We start from the raw sequence: 15,393 nt of genomic DNA, 5'->3' as shown, positions 1-15,393 counted from the left end.
AAGATTCAATCAGGTTGATAAGGTATGACCTGCCTTTGACAAAGCCATGCTGACTATTCCTAATCATATTATGCCTCTCTAATGCTTCATAAATCCTGCCTCTCAAGATCTTCTCCATCAACTTACCAATCACTGAAGTAAGACTCACTGGTCTATAATTTCCTGGGCTATCTCTACGCCCTTTCTTGAATAAAGGAACAACATCTGCAAACCTCCAGTCCTCTGGAACCTCTCCCATCCCCATTAATGATGCAAAGATTATCTTCTGAGGCTCAGAAATCTCCCTCGCCTACCACAGGAGCTTGGGGTACATCTCATCTGATTTTGGTGACTTACCCAATTTGATGCTTTCCATAAGCTCCAGCACATCCTTTTCCTTAATATCTATATGCTAAAGCTTTTCAGTCCACTGCAAGTCATCCCTACAATCTCCAAGATCCTTTTCTGTGGATACAGTATTCAGTGACTACTGAAGCAAAGTATTCATTAAGTACCTCTGCTAGCTCCTCCGGTTCCATACGCACTTTTCCACTGTCACATTTGATTAGCCCTATTCTTTCATGTCTTATCCTCTTGCTCTTCACGTAGAATGCCTTGGGATTTTCCTTAATCCTGTCTACAAGGCCTTCTCATAGCCCTTTCTGGCTCTCCTAATTTCATTCTTATTCTCCTTCCTTCTAGCCTTATAATCTTCTAGATCTCTCTCCTTACCTAGTTTTTTTGAACCTTTCGTAAGTTCTTCTTTTCTTCTTTTTCTTCTAGATTTACAACAGCCTGTGTACAACACGGTTCCTGTACCCTACAATCCTTCCCCTGTCTCATTCGAATGTACCCATGCAGAACCCCACGCAAATATCCCCTGAACATTTGCCACATTTCTGCCATACATTTCCCTGAGAACATCTGTTTCCAATTTATGCTTCCAAGTTCCTGCCTGATAGCCTCATATTTCCCTTTACTCCAATTAAACGTTTCCCTAACTTGTTTGTTGCTATCTCTCTCCAATGCTATGGTAAAGGAGATAGAATTGTGATCACTATCTCCAAAATGCTCTACCACTGAGAGACCTGACACCTGACCAGGTTCATTTCCCAATATCAGATCAAGTACAGCCTCTCCTCTTGTAGGCTTATCTACATATGGTGTCAAGAAACCTTCCTGAACACACCCAACAAGCTCCACCCCATCTAAACCCCTCACTCTAGGGAGATGCCAATCAATATTTGGGAAATTAAAATCTCCCACCATGTCAACCCTGTTATTATTACACCTTTGCAGAATCTGTTTTCCTATCTGCTCCTCGATGTCCTTGTAACTTCTGGTTGGTCTATAAAAAATACTCAGTAGAGTTATTGACCCCTTCCTATTCCTAATTTCCACCCACAGAGACTCCATAGACAACACCTCCATGACTTCCTCCTTTTCTGTGGCTGTGATACTATCCCTGATCAACAATGCCACATCCCCATTTCTTTTGCCTCCCTCCCTGTCCTTTCTGAAACATCTAAAGCCTGGCACTTGAAGTAGCCATTCCTGCCCTTGCACCATCCAAGTCTTTGTAATGGCCACAACATCATAGCTCCAACTGCTGATCCACACTCTGAGCTCATCCACTTCATTCGTAATACTCCTCGCATTAAAATAGCTTGGTGGCATCTTGATTGGAAGTTTGGTGTACCAGACACCAAAGACCTTTGAACAGCCATAACATTTAATTTCTCTGAGTGGCCTATCAGAGCATATTGGAGAGCAGTTAATAACCAATAATGTTAATGACTTACAGTACTGTGCAAAAGACTTAGGCACAAACAGTATATATAGCTAGGGTGTCTAAAACAATTGGACAATACTGCAGTAATTTTATGTATTGCACTGTACTGCAGTAAAAAAAAAAACAAATTTCATGACATATATGAGTGATGACAAACCTGATTCTGATATGGGTCTCTATTGTGGCCTGAGAAGGTGAAGGGGACAGAGAGAGGAGAGTCATGGTTGGGACAAGTGGAAGAGAGAGGGGCGTGATCAGGAAGCATCAGACAGACATTCTGTAATGAACATTAAACCAATTGTTTGGAATCAAATAACCTTGCCTGATGTGTCCTGCCACCTGTCCCACACCCGTCCCATGGCACTCCGCCTTCAACATTCCCAACACCCTTTGCGCCTGGCTGATTTACAAACTCGCTCTCTGCTCCATGTTGACAAATACAGTACTGTGCGAATGTCTAGGGCACCTTACCTGAAGACGTGCCTAAGACGTTTGCACAGTACAGTACTCATGCTGGATACAGACTTGATCAAGAGAGAAGAGTGGATTTTCTTTCTTGGAAGAGATCAGTGAAGCAAATTGAATTTGTGTTCTATCAATTATTATTCTACTAATTTAGACATCATTCTTCCCCATGATATACAGTGCAAAAGTCCTTCATGCACTTTCATTACTGACATAGGAAAACGAGGTTAGTTAAGGCTCATACACTCCACAGCAGGGGTTCCCAAAATTGTAATACCATGGTCCACTACCATTAACCTTGGGGTCCATGGAGGCCAGATTGGGAAACCCTGCTCTTGAAAGCCAATACTGTGAATGTCTATTGGAAGAGTATGATTTGGTCATGAATTCCCTCAAAAAGCTAACCATTGTTGAGTGGGAAAGATGCTGGAGTCAATTATAAAAGAGGAAATTACAACACATTTGGATAGCAGTAGAAGGATCAGTCCAAGTCAGCATGGATTTATGAAGGGAAAATAAAAACAAAAATCTTCTGGAGTTTTTTGAGGATGTAACTATGAAAATGGACAAGGGAGAGCCAGTGGATGTAGTGTACCTGTACTTCCAGAAAGCTTTTGATAAAGTCCCACATAGGAGATTAGTGGGCAAAATTAGGGCACATGGTATTGTGGGCAGATTACTGACGTGGATTGAAAATTGGCTGGCTGACAGGAAACAAAGAGTAGCGATTAACGGGTCCCTTTCGGAATGGCAGGCTGTGATCAGTGGGGTACTGCAAGGTTCGGTGCTGGGACCGCAGCTGTTTACAATATACATTAATGATTTAGATGAAGGGATTAAAAGTAACATTAGCAAATTTGCCGATGACACAAAGCTGGGTGGCAGTGTGAAATGTCAGGAGGATGTTATGAGAATGCAGGGTGACTTGGACAGGTTGGGTGAGTGGGCAAGTGTATGGCAGATGCAGTTTAATGTGGATAAATGTGAGGTTATCCACTTTGGTGGCAAGAACAGGAAGGCAGATTACTATCTAAATGGAGTCAAGTTAGGAAAAGGGGAAGTACAACGAGATTTAGGTGTTCTTGTACATCAGTCAATGAAAGCAAGCATGCAGGTACAGCAGGCAGTGAAGAAAGCTAATGGCATGCTGGCCTTTATAACAAGAGGAATTGAGTATAGGAGTAAAGAGGTCCTTCTGCAGCTGTACAGGGCCTTGGTGAGACCCCACCTGGAGTATTGTGTGCAGTTTTGGTCTCCAAATTTGAGGAAGGACATTCTTGCTATTGAGGGAGTGCAGCGTAGGTTCACAAGGTTAATTCCCGGAATGGCGGGACTGTCATATGTTGAAAGATTGGAGTGACTGGGCTTGTATACACTGGAATTTAGAAGGATGAGAGGGGATCTGATTGAAACATATAAGATTATTAAGGGGTTGGACTCACTGGAGGCAGGAAGCATGTTCCCGCTGATGGGTGAGTCCAGAACTAGAGGCCACAGTTTAAGAATAAGGGGTAGGCCATTTAGAACAGAGATGTGGAAAAACTTCTTCACCCAGAGAGTGGTGGATATGTGGAATGCTCTGTCCCAGAAGGCAGTGGAGGCCAAGTCTCTGGATGCATTCAAGAGAGAGTTAGATAGAGCTCTTATAGATAGCGGGGTCAAGGGATATGGGGAGAGGGCAGGAATGGGGTACTGATTGTGTATGATCAGCCATGATCACAGTGAATGGCGGTGCTGGCTAGGAGGGCCGAATGGCCTACTCCTGCACCTACTGTCTATTGTCTGAACAGCAGAAGATTACCAGATGGTTGAAGAGCTTGAGAATGCTCTACTCCATTCCTGCTTTAGCCCAACATTCAGTTCCTTTAAGAATAAAAATAAAGACTATTTGTTGACACTGCTTACCTAGATCTATGTGACAGGCCATGGAATGGCCAAGTTAATCTAAAATCAATAGCCCAAACTTTGTGATAATTACTGAAGGCCATACTGATACTAAATACTGATCAGTCTTTGGCATTATTACCCTGTCAAATTGACAACAACCACAGGCTTCCTTCCTTGCACAGCTTGATGCTAGATTCCTAAGGTTCTTTTGACAGTAATAAATAAATTCTAAGCACTGCCAGAGTCTGCACTGTTGCCACCTCTCTAATGCAATGGAGGGAAGCTGCAGGAACCAGCCTGAATTTAAGCTACGCATGGATTAGGCTTGCTATAAAATAGTCAGAAAATTTTACATTTTTTGACACAACTTCAAAGTGGCATACAAAATCATGATTGTTGTTTATCTGCCCACAGAATTTTACTGGACATCTGGGAATGTAAGGAATTTGAAAATATTCAGAGATTTTTAAAAATAAATGTATTTAAGACATTTTAGGCATCACCTTTATTATATGCGTAACATTTACATCATTATTTATCATTTTTCAAAACATAATTAACTGTCCTTTTCACCTTCTGATAGGCCACAGTGATTGTTTTATGTGATAGGCTTCGCAGCCATCTTGGTCACAGAAGCAGGGGAACAGGAAATGACATCTGATAGCAGAGGGTCATGGATAAGGGGATTCACACCTCAGAAACATTTTGATATCTCAACGGGAAGTTTTTTTTTGTAAGGCCATTGTCAAGCTTTAGCAATGACTGAAAATCCTGAGGCATTGACTTGCAAAATCTTGAGCTGACCTTTGGTTAGTTGGTAAAGATTTAAAATATAAAGTTATGAGCCAATGCAGTTTTCTACTGTCATTTTGAATCCTGATGTAAGATCAAAGACCTGAGACATTACCTTGGTTTCTCTCACCAATCCAACAATGCTGTCCCTCCTGCTGAGTATTGCCACATTTCTGTTTGTTATACTATGTGGGATGGCAGGTTAGAGATTTGTCGCTAGCAAAGGAGAGATGCCTACTCCCCCATTCCACCCCCCCTCACCCTGTTCAGGATCACATGATCACATGAAGCCATGGAGTAGGGGTGGATGGTTGTATCAGCAGTTGGTGCATATCACAAGCCTTGGTTATGTGACCACTGATGCCAGTATTGATAATGGCTGGGATCACCTGTCTTGTAAAGACACTGCCCAGAAGAAGGCAATGGTGAACCACTTCTGTAGAAACACCATGATAGCCCATGTCATATGACACAGCACATAACAAGCAGACAAATGTTTATTTATTTATTGAGATACAGCATGGAATAGGCCCTTCTGGCCCATGGAACTGTGGTGCCCGGCTACCCCCGACTTAACCCCAACCTAACCACAAGACAATTTACAATGATCAATTAACCTACCAAGCTGTACATTTTTGGACTGTGGGAGGAAAGCGGGACACCCGGAGGAAACAACATTAATTTGGAAGCGATCTTTTAGGTTTCTGGAGATTCTGAATTAAATAAACCACATTAAAGGATAGGTTAACAATTAATTAGAACTTACAATAATGGCTACTCTTTCTAACAATCCATGAGAAGCAATAGCAAGCCATTTTGAGAGTGAGTATCCTTTTTTCCCCCCTAATATCGGAGTTGCCAGGAGAGTCCTTTCAGTGCAAACTCATTGGGTTCACACAATGTGCAATTTTTAATCCCAAGAATGGGGTTCGATTGCTTATGGTCAATAATGTGCAGAAGTATAAGGGGGTTGTGCATTATCTCAGAAAAGAAAGAGATCCCAGAGGCTTTTTGGAGGAGTTGGAGGAAAAATTGTTGAGGGTGTGTGGTAAACTATGTATACCTGTCTGGACACGCCCCTCTGCTGACTGCTCCTGTGGCTCCTCCCACAGACCCCTGTATAAAGGCGATTGGGGCACTGCTCCTCCCTCAGTCTTCAACATGGTCGTGCTTCCTTTTTGCTGTTAATTAAAGCCTATCGTTCACTTCCAGTCTCCTAGAGTTATTGATGGTACATCAGGGTGAGGACCAGTTCTTTCACATGGAAAAGGGTGGTGATGGAGGGGAGTTGGTTGGTTCTTTTGTCAAGAGCATTGAGGCTTTTTTGAAGAGAGACTAAAACATCCATGGTGAAAATGAGACGGGCAGGACCAAGGAATTGAAAGTTACCAAGCTGATCTTTATAGAGAGAAAATTTGGCAGATATAATTGCTGGAGTTTATTTAGCTTTTCAAGTATTCATAGCAAATGAGGATCATCACACCATTCCTTATAGCTGCCACAGTAGTTTATTACTCTATTTCAGAGAGAATCTTCTTGCTGTGGGTTTGAGATCTCAACAGCTGAAATATGGACAACATATTCAGTATGCTGGAGAGTTGCAGTAAACTAACAAAGTTTTCCCCAAATATTTGAATTAGTCACCATTGTGGGATTCAAACATGTGTCTCTGGAGAAATTATCCAAGCTTCTGAATGTGTGACCTGTCACATACCACCATGGTACCACAGCATGTTTTATCAAGTGGTATCTATTGTTAGAAAATGAGGAAGTCTGCCAAGAGGATCAGAATCGGAATGATCACTGATGCGTGTCATGAAATTTATTGTCTTGTGCCAACAGTACAGTGCAACTCATAAAAAAGCCACTAAATAGAGAGATAGATAAATAGTGCAAAAGAGGAATAGTCAGGTAGTGATTATGGGCCATGGGCCATTCAGAAATCTGATGGTGGAGAGGAAGAAGCTGCTTCTAAAATGTTAAGTGTGGGTCTTCAGGCTCGTGTAACTCCTCCTGAAGGCAAGAAGGCAAGTCACGATGGTGAGCATTCTGAACGATGGATGTTGCCATCTTGAAGCTCTGCCTTTTGAAGATGTCCTTGATGGTAGGGTGGGTTGTGCCCATCCATGATGGAGCTAGCTGAGTCTACAACCCTCTGCAACAGGGGTTCCCAACCTTTTTTATGCCACAGACCCCTACCATTAAGCAAGAGGTTGATTCTGCCCATTGGAGCCTCCACACCAGGCAGTGATGTAATGAGTCAGAATGATCTCTGCTGTACATCTGTAGCAATTTGCTAGTCTTTGGTGACATAATTATCACAGAGGGATTCTTGGAATCTGGGATCATATCATGGGATAATACGATGTACTTAAATAATAGAAATTATGAAGTTATATTATAATTAGTTTGTGCCTAAGGATGGTATATATCCTAAATTAATAGTTTACTTAATAGTCTGAAGGCACACACTCAGCGATTCAGGAACAACTTCTTCCCCTCTGCCATCCAATTCCAAAATGGACATTGAATCTGTGAGCACCACCTCACTTCTTTGATATATATTATTTCTGTTTTTGCATGATTTTTAATCTATTCAATATACATATACTGTAATTGATTTACTTAATTAAATATTATAATATATTTTTTTCTTCTGCCCTGGTCAGACCCCACTTGGAGTACTGTGCTCATTTCTGGTCACCTCACTACAGGAAGGATGTGGAAACCATAGAAAGGGTGCAGAAAAGATTTACAAGGATGTTGCCTGGACTAGGGAGTATGCCTTATGAGAAAAGGTTGAGTGAACTCGGCCTTTTCTCTTTGGAGCAATGGAGGATGAGAGGTGACCTAATGAATAAGATGATGAGAGGCATTGATCATGTGAATAGTCAGAGGCTTTTTCCCAGGGCTGAAATGGCTAGCACGAGAAGGCACAGTTTTAAGGTGCTTGGAAGTAGGTACTGAGGAGATGTCAGGGGTACTTTTTTTATACAGAGTGGTGAGTGCGTGAAATGGGCTGCTGGCGACAGTGGTGGAGGCGGATACGATAGGGTCTTTTAAGAGACTCCTGGATAGGTACATGGAGTTTAGGAAAATAGAGGGCTATGGGTAACCCTGGGGTTTTTCTAAGGTATGGACATGTTTGGTATAGCCTTGTGGGCTGAAAGGCCTGTATCGTGCTGTAGGTTTTCTATGTTTCTATGTTTTCTATATTACGTATCGCATTGAACTGCTGCTGCTGCTAAGTTGACAAATTTCACGACACATGCTGATGATAATAAACCTGATTCTGATTCTTAAAATGGCCAAAACTAATTTTTTAATCTGTTATTATGCCAACGAGTACTGTACATATATAATACAAAATGTGTGATAAAAATGATCTGGATTAAGTACCTTGGGCACTTGCATTCAAAGTTTCTCATGACCTTAAATTAGATAGTTTTATAAGTTTTGACACATTGCAGTGTCATATCTATCCATTCGTTAGATGGTGCAATATGTAGAAGATGGAGCTCAACAAAATAAAAGAATATTTCAAATCAAAATCAAGGAAAGTTAATGTTTGATGAGGGTTTTGATGTAAGATTGAAAAAGAGGAATATTATGAAGAATGAACAGCAGACTGATGCAACAACACAGATTTAGTGGCCACGTGGCCTGTTTTTAAAAAAAAAGCAGTTAAAAGTTTTATGACTGTTTTGTTGAACATTGCTTGGTGAGATTAAATCCATTCAGGACGCTGAGCCAGAAATTGGCTCTGGAGCCTTCGTTGTTCATAGCTCCTTGAGGATGGAGCACTGATCACTGTAGGAATTATTTAGCTGTTTGAGCAGTCATCTACCCTGTGTGCATTTGGTTTGTGCCAAGAAACAAAGTCAAAGTCAAAGTCAAGTTTATCATCCTATACATGTATATACACGTACAATGAAAAGCTCAGTTACAGCAGTATCATAGGCAGATGACATCAAGTAAACAACTTTTACAAAAAAACATAAATTATGCATAATTCTTACAATTAGGACAAAAAATACAAAGCTCAATTATAATGCAAAGTGGTCAAATTTGTTATGGTATTCCTAAGTTCTAGTGATTAGGATATTGCCAATTGGTGGAGAAGGACTTCCAGGCTTCTGTACCTCCTGCTCGATGATAGTTGTAAAAAGTTGGCACAGTCCGGGTAGTGGGGAACCGGTCCACCTTTCAGGCTGAGACCCTTTGAAAGGATTGGAACTGAAGGGGGAAGATGCCAGAATAAAAAGGTGGTGGTGGAGGGCAAGGAGAAGGGTAGGACTAGCTTAGGAGATAATAGGTGACACCAGATTGGGGGGGGGGGGTGAAAGGATAAACTGAGAAGCTGGGAGATGATAGGTGGAAAAGGCAAAGGGCTGAAGAACAAGGAATCTGATTGGAGAGGAGAGTGGACCATGGGAGAGCAGGAAGGAGGAGTGGCACCAAGGGGATGTGATAGGTGAGGAGAAATGGAAAGAAGCCAGATTAAGGAATAGAAGAAGAGGGAAGGGGGAGGGAAAGAAAATTACCCAAAGGAGAAATTGATGTTGATGTTATCAGGTTGGAAGCTATGTAGACGGAATAAGAGGTGTTGCTCCCCCACCCTGAGAGTGGCCTTATTGTGGCAGAAGAGAAGGTCAGGGACCAAGATGTCAGAATGGGAATGGGGGTAGGAATTAAAATGTCTGGTCAGCAGGAAATCCTGCTTTTTGTGGATGGATCGGAGGTGCTTGAAAAAACAGCCCACCAATTTACAATAGGCCTCACCAAGGTAGAGGAGGCCGCATCGAGAACACCGGATACAGTGGAGGACCCCAATGGGGTGGAGTGTTGCCTCACCCAAAAGGACCATTTGGGGCCTGAATGGAGGTGATTTACACACACATATTTGTGTGTGTGTGTGTGTGTGTGTGTGTGTGTGTGTGTGTGTGTGTGTGTGTGTGTGTGTGTGTGTGTGTGTGTGTGTGTGTGTGTGTGTGTGTGTGTGTGTGTGTGTGTGTGTGTGTATTTATTGTAATTCACTTTTTTCCTACCATTGTGTATTGCATTGTACTGCTACCACAAAGACAACAAATTTCATGATATATGCTGGTAATATTAAACTTGATTCTGACTCTGACTACCTCTGGTAACCTATTCCAGGTACCTAACACTTTTTGAATAAGAAAAAACTTGTCCCTCATGTCGTCCTTAAGCTTCCTTCTTCTAACCTAAAAAGCATGTTCCCTGATGTCTGACATTTCTATCCTGGGGAAAAGATTCTACATGTCCATCATTTTCTCTCATAATTTAAAATACATCTATCAGATATCCATGCAGCCTCTGTCGTTCTGGGGGAACCACATAAGTTTGTCCAACCTTTCCTGATGGCTCATACCCTCTAATCCAGGCAACATCCTGGTAGACCTCTTCTGCACCTTATGGACAGTCCCTACATCCTTTCTATAATGAAGTAACCAGAAATGGACACAATTTTCCATACTTTATATAGCTATTGCATGATTTCCTTACCCTTATACTTAACACCCCAGCCAATGAAGACGAGGATGTCATACACCTCTTCTGCCTTATCTATTTGCATAGCAAATTTTGGTGAACTTTGGACCTAGACCCTATTATCTGTCCTTACATCAACGCTATTGAGGTTCACCATTAACTGTATACTTCTTGCATTTGACCTTCCAAAATGCAACACTTCACACTTGCCTAGATTAAACTCTATCTGCCACTTTTCTGCTCCTATCTGTAATAGATCTATATCCCACTGTATTTTTGATTGCCCTTTTCACTATTCACAGCTCCAGCAATCTTGTTGTCATCCACAAACTTGCTAATTCACCCATCTACGTTTTCATCCGCATCATAGAGATCCAGCACTTGCAGAATACCACTGGTTATGGGCATCCCATGATTTGGATGCTACCCAAACAGAACATTCTGTTTGGGTAACTTCCAACCTGATGGCACGATCATCGATTTCTTCAACCTTTGGTGATTTCTCCCCCTCCTCCTTCTTTCCTTTTCCATTCCCCATTCTGGCTCCCCTCTTAGACATTTTGTTCTCCTCACCTGCCTATCACCTCCCTTTTGTGCCCCTCTTCCTTCCCATTCTCCCTTGATCCACCCTCCTCTCCTTTCAGATTCCTTCTTCTTCTGCAGCCCTTTTCCCTTTTCCACTTATTGCCTCCCAGCTTCTCACTTCATCTGCCCACTCCCCCATTCACCTGCCTTCCTCCTGATTTGGCTTCATCTATCACCTTCCAGCTTGTCCTCCTTCCTCTCCTCCCACTTTTTTATTCTGGCTTCTTTCCCCTTCCTTTCCAACCCTGATGAAGGGTCTTCTTTCAAAATGTCAACGCTTTATTCCTCTCCATAGATGCTGGCTGACCAGCTGAATTCATCCAGCATTTTGTATGAGTTACATTTAATACTTGAGCCACCTGCTCTGACTTCAAGCTCAAATTCTCTCCTTTATCCTTGAGTGGATCTACCCTCTCCTTAGTTTTCCTCTTTTTCTTAATATACAGTACAGCGCAAAAGTCTTATGCACATATAGCTAGGGTGCCTAAGACTTTTGCATAGTACTGTAGTAATTTTAGATATTGCACTGTTCTGCTGTTGCAAAAGAAAACAAATTTAATGACATATGTGAGCGATGATAAACCTGATTCTGACATGGGTCAACTAAAGAAGAAAACATATTGGATCTCGTTGTAGGAAATGAGCCAAGCCAGGTGACAGACCTGATCATGGGTGAATTGAGAGTGGCTAGGGTGCATGGTGAGGGGAATCATGGTTGGGAAAAGATGAAGAAAGAGGGGAGGGAGTGGGAAGCACCAGAGTGACATTCTGTAAGGATCAATAAACCAGTTGTTGGGAATCAAATAACCTTGCCTGGTGTCTCAGGGTTGGGTGTGTCTGCAACCACGACATGCCCACACCTGGCACTCCTCTGCCATCTGTCCCACACCCCTCCCTTGGTGCTCCACCCTCACCATTCCCAACATCCTTTACTCCCACCAGATTTACAAACTCTCTGTCTGCTCCATATTGACAAATACAGTACTGTGCAAAAGTTTTAGGCACCTTAGCTTTATATATATGTGCCTAAGACCTTTGCACAGTACTGTAAGCATAAAATGGCTTGGGATTCTCCTTGATCATGCTCACCAAGGACACTTCATGACCCTTTTAGTCCTGTTAATTGTCTTTTGATCATTTTGCTGCTTTCCTCATATTCTACAAGTGCCCAGCCTTGTTTTAGCTTCCTAAAAGTTAAATATGCTTCTGTTTGCTTCCTGACTAAATTTAGAACATCCTTTACCTTACCATATGTGTCCTTTCTCCTGACCCAAACATGCCAAACCTGAATTCTGATCAGTTGGATTTAAGCATCTCCCTCATGTCAGACGTGAACTTGTCTGACAGCAACTTCTTCCAATTAATCTTCCTTAGCTCCTAATTAATTCTCCCTTAGAGTCATAATTTGCCTTCCACCAATTTACTGTCTTTCTGCATGACCCAATTTTATCCTTACCCATGACTATTTTAAAACATAATGGGATGTGGTTAGTACTCCTAATATATCCACCCACGATCAGGTCTGTCACCTGGCTTGGCTCATTTCCTACAACCAGATCCAATATATTTTCTTCTTCAGTTGGATTCACCAGACGCCTTAAGAAACCCTCTTGGTTTTTCTGAAAAAATCATGTCCAATATAGTTACTATTTTCCCAATAAAAAATTCAAAGTTCGAAGTAAATTTATTATCAAAGTACATATAGTGTATGTATGTCACATGTACAACTTTGAGTTTAATTTTCTTGCAGGCATTTACAATAGACCAGAGAAACAGAAAAGGGAATCAATGAAAAACTGCACACATGCAAAGACTGACAAACACTCAATGTGCAAAAGAAGACAAGTTGTGCAAATACAATAGTAAATAAATAATACTGAGTTGCAGAGTCCTTGAAAATGAGTTGTGGAATCAGTCAGATTTGAGGTGAGTGAAATTACTTCATGCTGGTTCAGGAGTCTGATGGTTGAGGGGTAATAATTTTTCATAAACCTGGTGGTGTGGGACCCTAGGCAGCAGCGAAAAGGCAACATGGCCTGAATAGTGGGCGTCCTTGATGATGGATGCTGCTTTCCTGCAACAGCTTCCTTGTAATTGTGCTCACTAGTGGGGAGGCTTTGCTTGTGATGGTCTGGGCTGTGGCCACCACTTTTAGTAGGCATTTCCATCCTTGGGCATTGGTGTTTCTGTAGCAGGCTGTAAAACAACCAGTTAGGATACTCTCCATTGTACATCTATCGATGTTTGTCAAAGCTTTAGATGACATGTCCAATCTGCGCTAACTTTTAAGAAAGTTGAGGCACTATCGTGCTTTCTTTGTAATGGCAGTTACATGGTGGACCCAGGACAGATCCTCTGAAATGATGATGCCAAGGAAATTACAGTTGCTGACCCTCTCCACCTCTGATCCCCCGATGATGACTAGTTCATTGACCTCTCATTTCTTACTCCTGAAGTCAATAATAGCTGACATTGAGTGAGATGTTGTTATGGCTCCATTTAACCAGATTTTCAGTCTCCTTCCTATATGCTGATTCACCACCACCTTTGATTCAGCCAACAACAGTGATGTCATCAGCAAACTTAATTTTTTTTAAGCATTGGAGCTGTACTTAGCCACAGCCGTCTGAAGCTATAGCTGCAAGGATTTGAATTTAATGCCTTCTTTATATTTGTTGTCATTATACTTCTTCATGTTGTGATACTAGCTGAGGTCCGTCATTTAACAGCAGGGTCTGTCTGAGAGCCATGCCTGCATACATACATGCAGCTGGGTGTGTTTCTGTTGTTCAGTTTGGTCAAAGCAGTAAGTTCTTTTGCTTCCATGAGTTTCATTCAGTATGAACAAGTTGGAAAACTTAAATATTTGCATACACCTCTCCATTTAACCAATAGCATATGGCCAGTGGGTTGTGAATTTTGTGCAGTGTGGAAATTAGAGTGGTGGAAACGTACTGAAGTCATTACTGGTGGAATGTAGTCCATTTCTCCTATAACTTTTTAAGGATGTTTAACTGAAAAGTTCTACAATTGGGAAGATGATACTCTTATTGACCATTACAAGAAAATGCTTACAGAATGGTAACAGCATCAAATGAGATCATTTGTCTGTTGAGTCCATCCTGGCTCTCAGCTACAACACAGTCCAGCCAGTTCTATTCACTTGCTCTCTCCCCATTTTCCAAGAAGTTCTTTTTACGTTTGTATATGCTAATCCAATTTCTCTTGAATTCTACAATTAAGGTTGTCTCCATTACTGCACAGCTGATGCATTGCAGACCTCAAACTTTGCCACATCTGATTCAAAAGTAGTCATTTTATTTTCTATTACAAATCATTTTTATTTGTCCTGCTTCTTGATTCTTCTACCAATGGGAAGTTTCTCTGAGTCGATTCCATTTACACCCTTCATTGTTTCAAATTGATCATATTCCCTTAAAGGTATCTCTTTATCAAAGACAAGAAAAACTATGTCGCTCATCATAGGAATAAAATTAGCAAATCTCTTCTGCACTCTCTCTAAAGCCTTTGCATCATTTCTAAAGTGCGGCATCCAGAATCTACAAGAATATAGATTCTACACTAGAATATCAATCTGCATATTCAGTATCAATAATTTTGAGAAACATGACATGCTAGTTTTTTGTTGATTATGTGTTTAACCAATCAGTTAATTCTTGGGAATGATACTTTTTCATTTCTGCTTACTATTTTTACTATTTCTTGATAACCTCAATGACTAAGGTCCTTAATGCATAAGTGATTCACAATTACTCTGCCTCATAGCACAGGATTTGAGGTAGGTGCAACTGGAAGGTGATCACAAACTTTGTATAAACCCTGTAGTATATGTGTGATTTCATGAGGGGGTGCTGTTTTCTTTTTTTATATGACTGAATTGCTGTCACATAGAGTGATAAGAGTAACAACTTTGTTGAGGATTTAATTTTGCTTATATTTTCAGCTTTTGATCAAAATGAGAAAATTCACATTTTGTGTTGTACTGGGCATGTGCAATATCAACAAATTGTTTCTTGTGTTTCTGCCTTGTGTAACAGAATATAATTGATTGTCTGAGAAATCCTACTTTGGTGTACCTGAAATACAGATTCCATAAGACCATTAAACATAGAAGCAAAATCAGGCCATTCAGCCCATCAGGTCTGTTCTATGATTTGATTTGATTCAGTTCCATCTCAGGCCCATTCTCCTGCCTTTTCCCCATAACTTTTGATGCCCCTACTAATCAAGAACCTAATAATTTTGCTTTAAATATACCAAATGTCGTGACCTCCACAGCCATCTGTGGTAATGATTCAGTGCAGTTTTTGTTCTGATGTTATGAATAATTGTTGACGATAGTATTTCATAACCAACCTGCA

At 41.2% G+C, this 15,393-nt stretch overlaps 1 protein-coding gene across 3 annotated transcripts in view; it reads left to right on the top strand.

Annotated features, from left to right (window-relative positions):
- The window catches only part of cacnb4a (calcium channel, voltage-dependent, beta 4a subunit), a 441,145-nt gene that overhangs the window by 88,129 nt on the left and 337,623 nt on the right, over positions 1–15,393 (top strand). The window lies entirely within an intron of this gene.

This window comes from Hemitrygon akajei, chromosome 2 (genome assembly GCF_048418815.1).
Source record: "Hemitrygon akajei chromosome 2, sHemAka1.3, whole genome shotgun sequence".
NCBI lineage: Eukaryota > Metazoa > Chordata > Chondrichthyes > Myliobatiformes > Dasyatidae > Hemitrygon > Hemitrygon akajei.
This window is presented reverse-complemented; position numbering and strand designations above follow the sequence as displayed.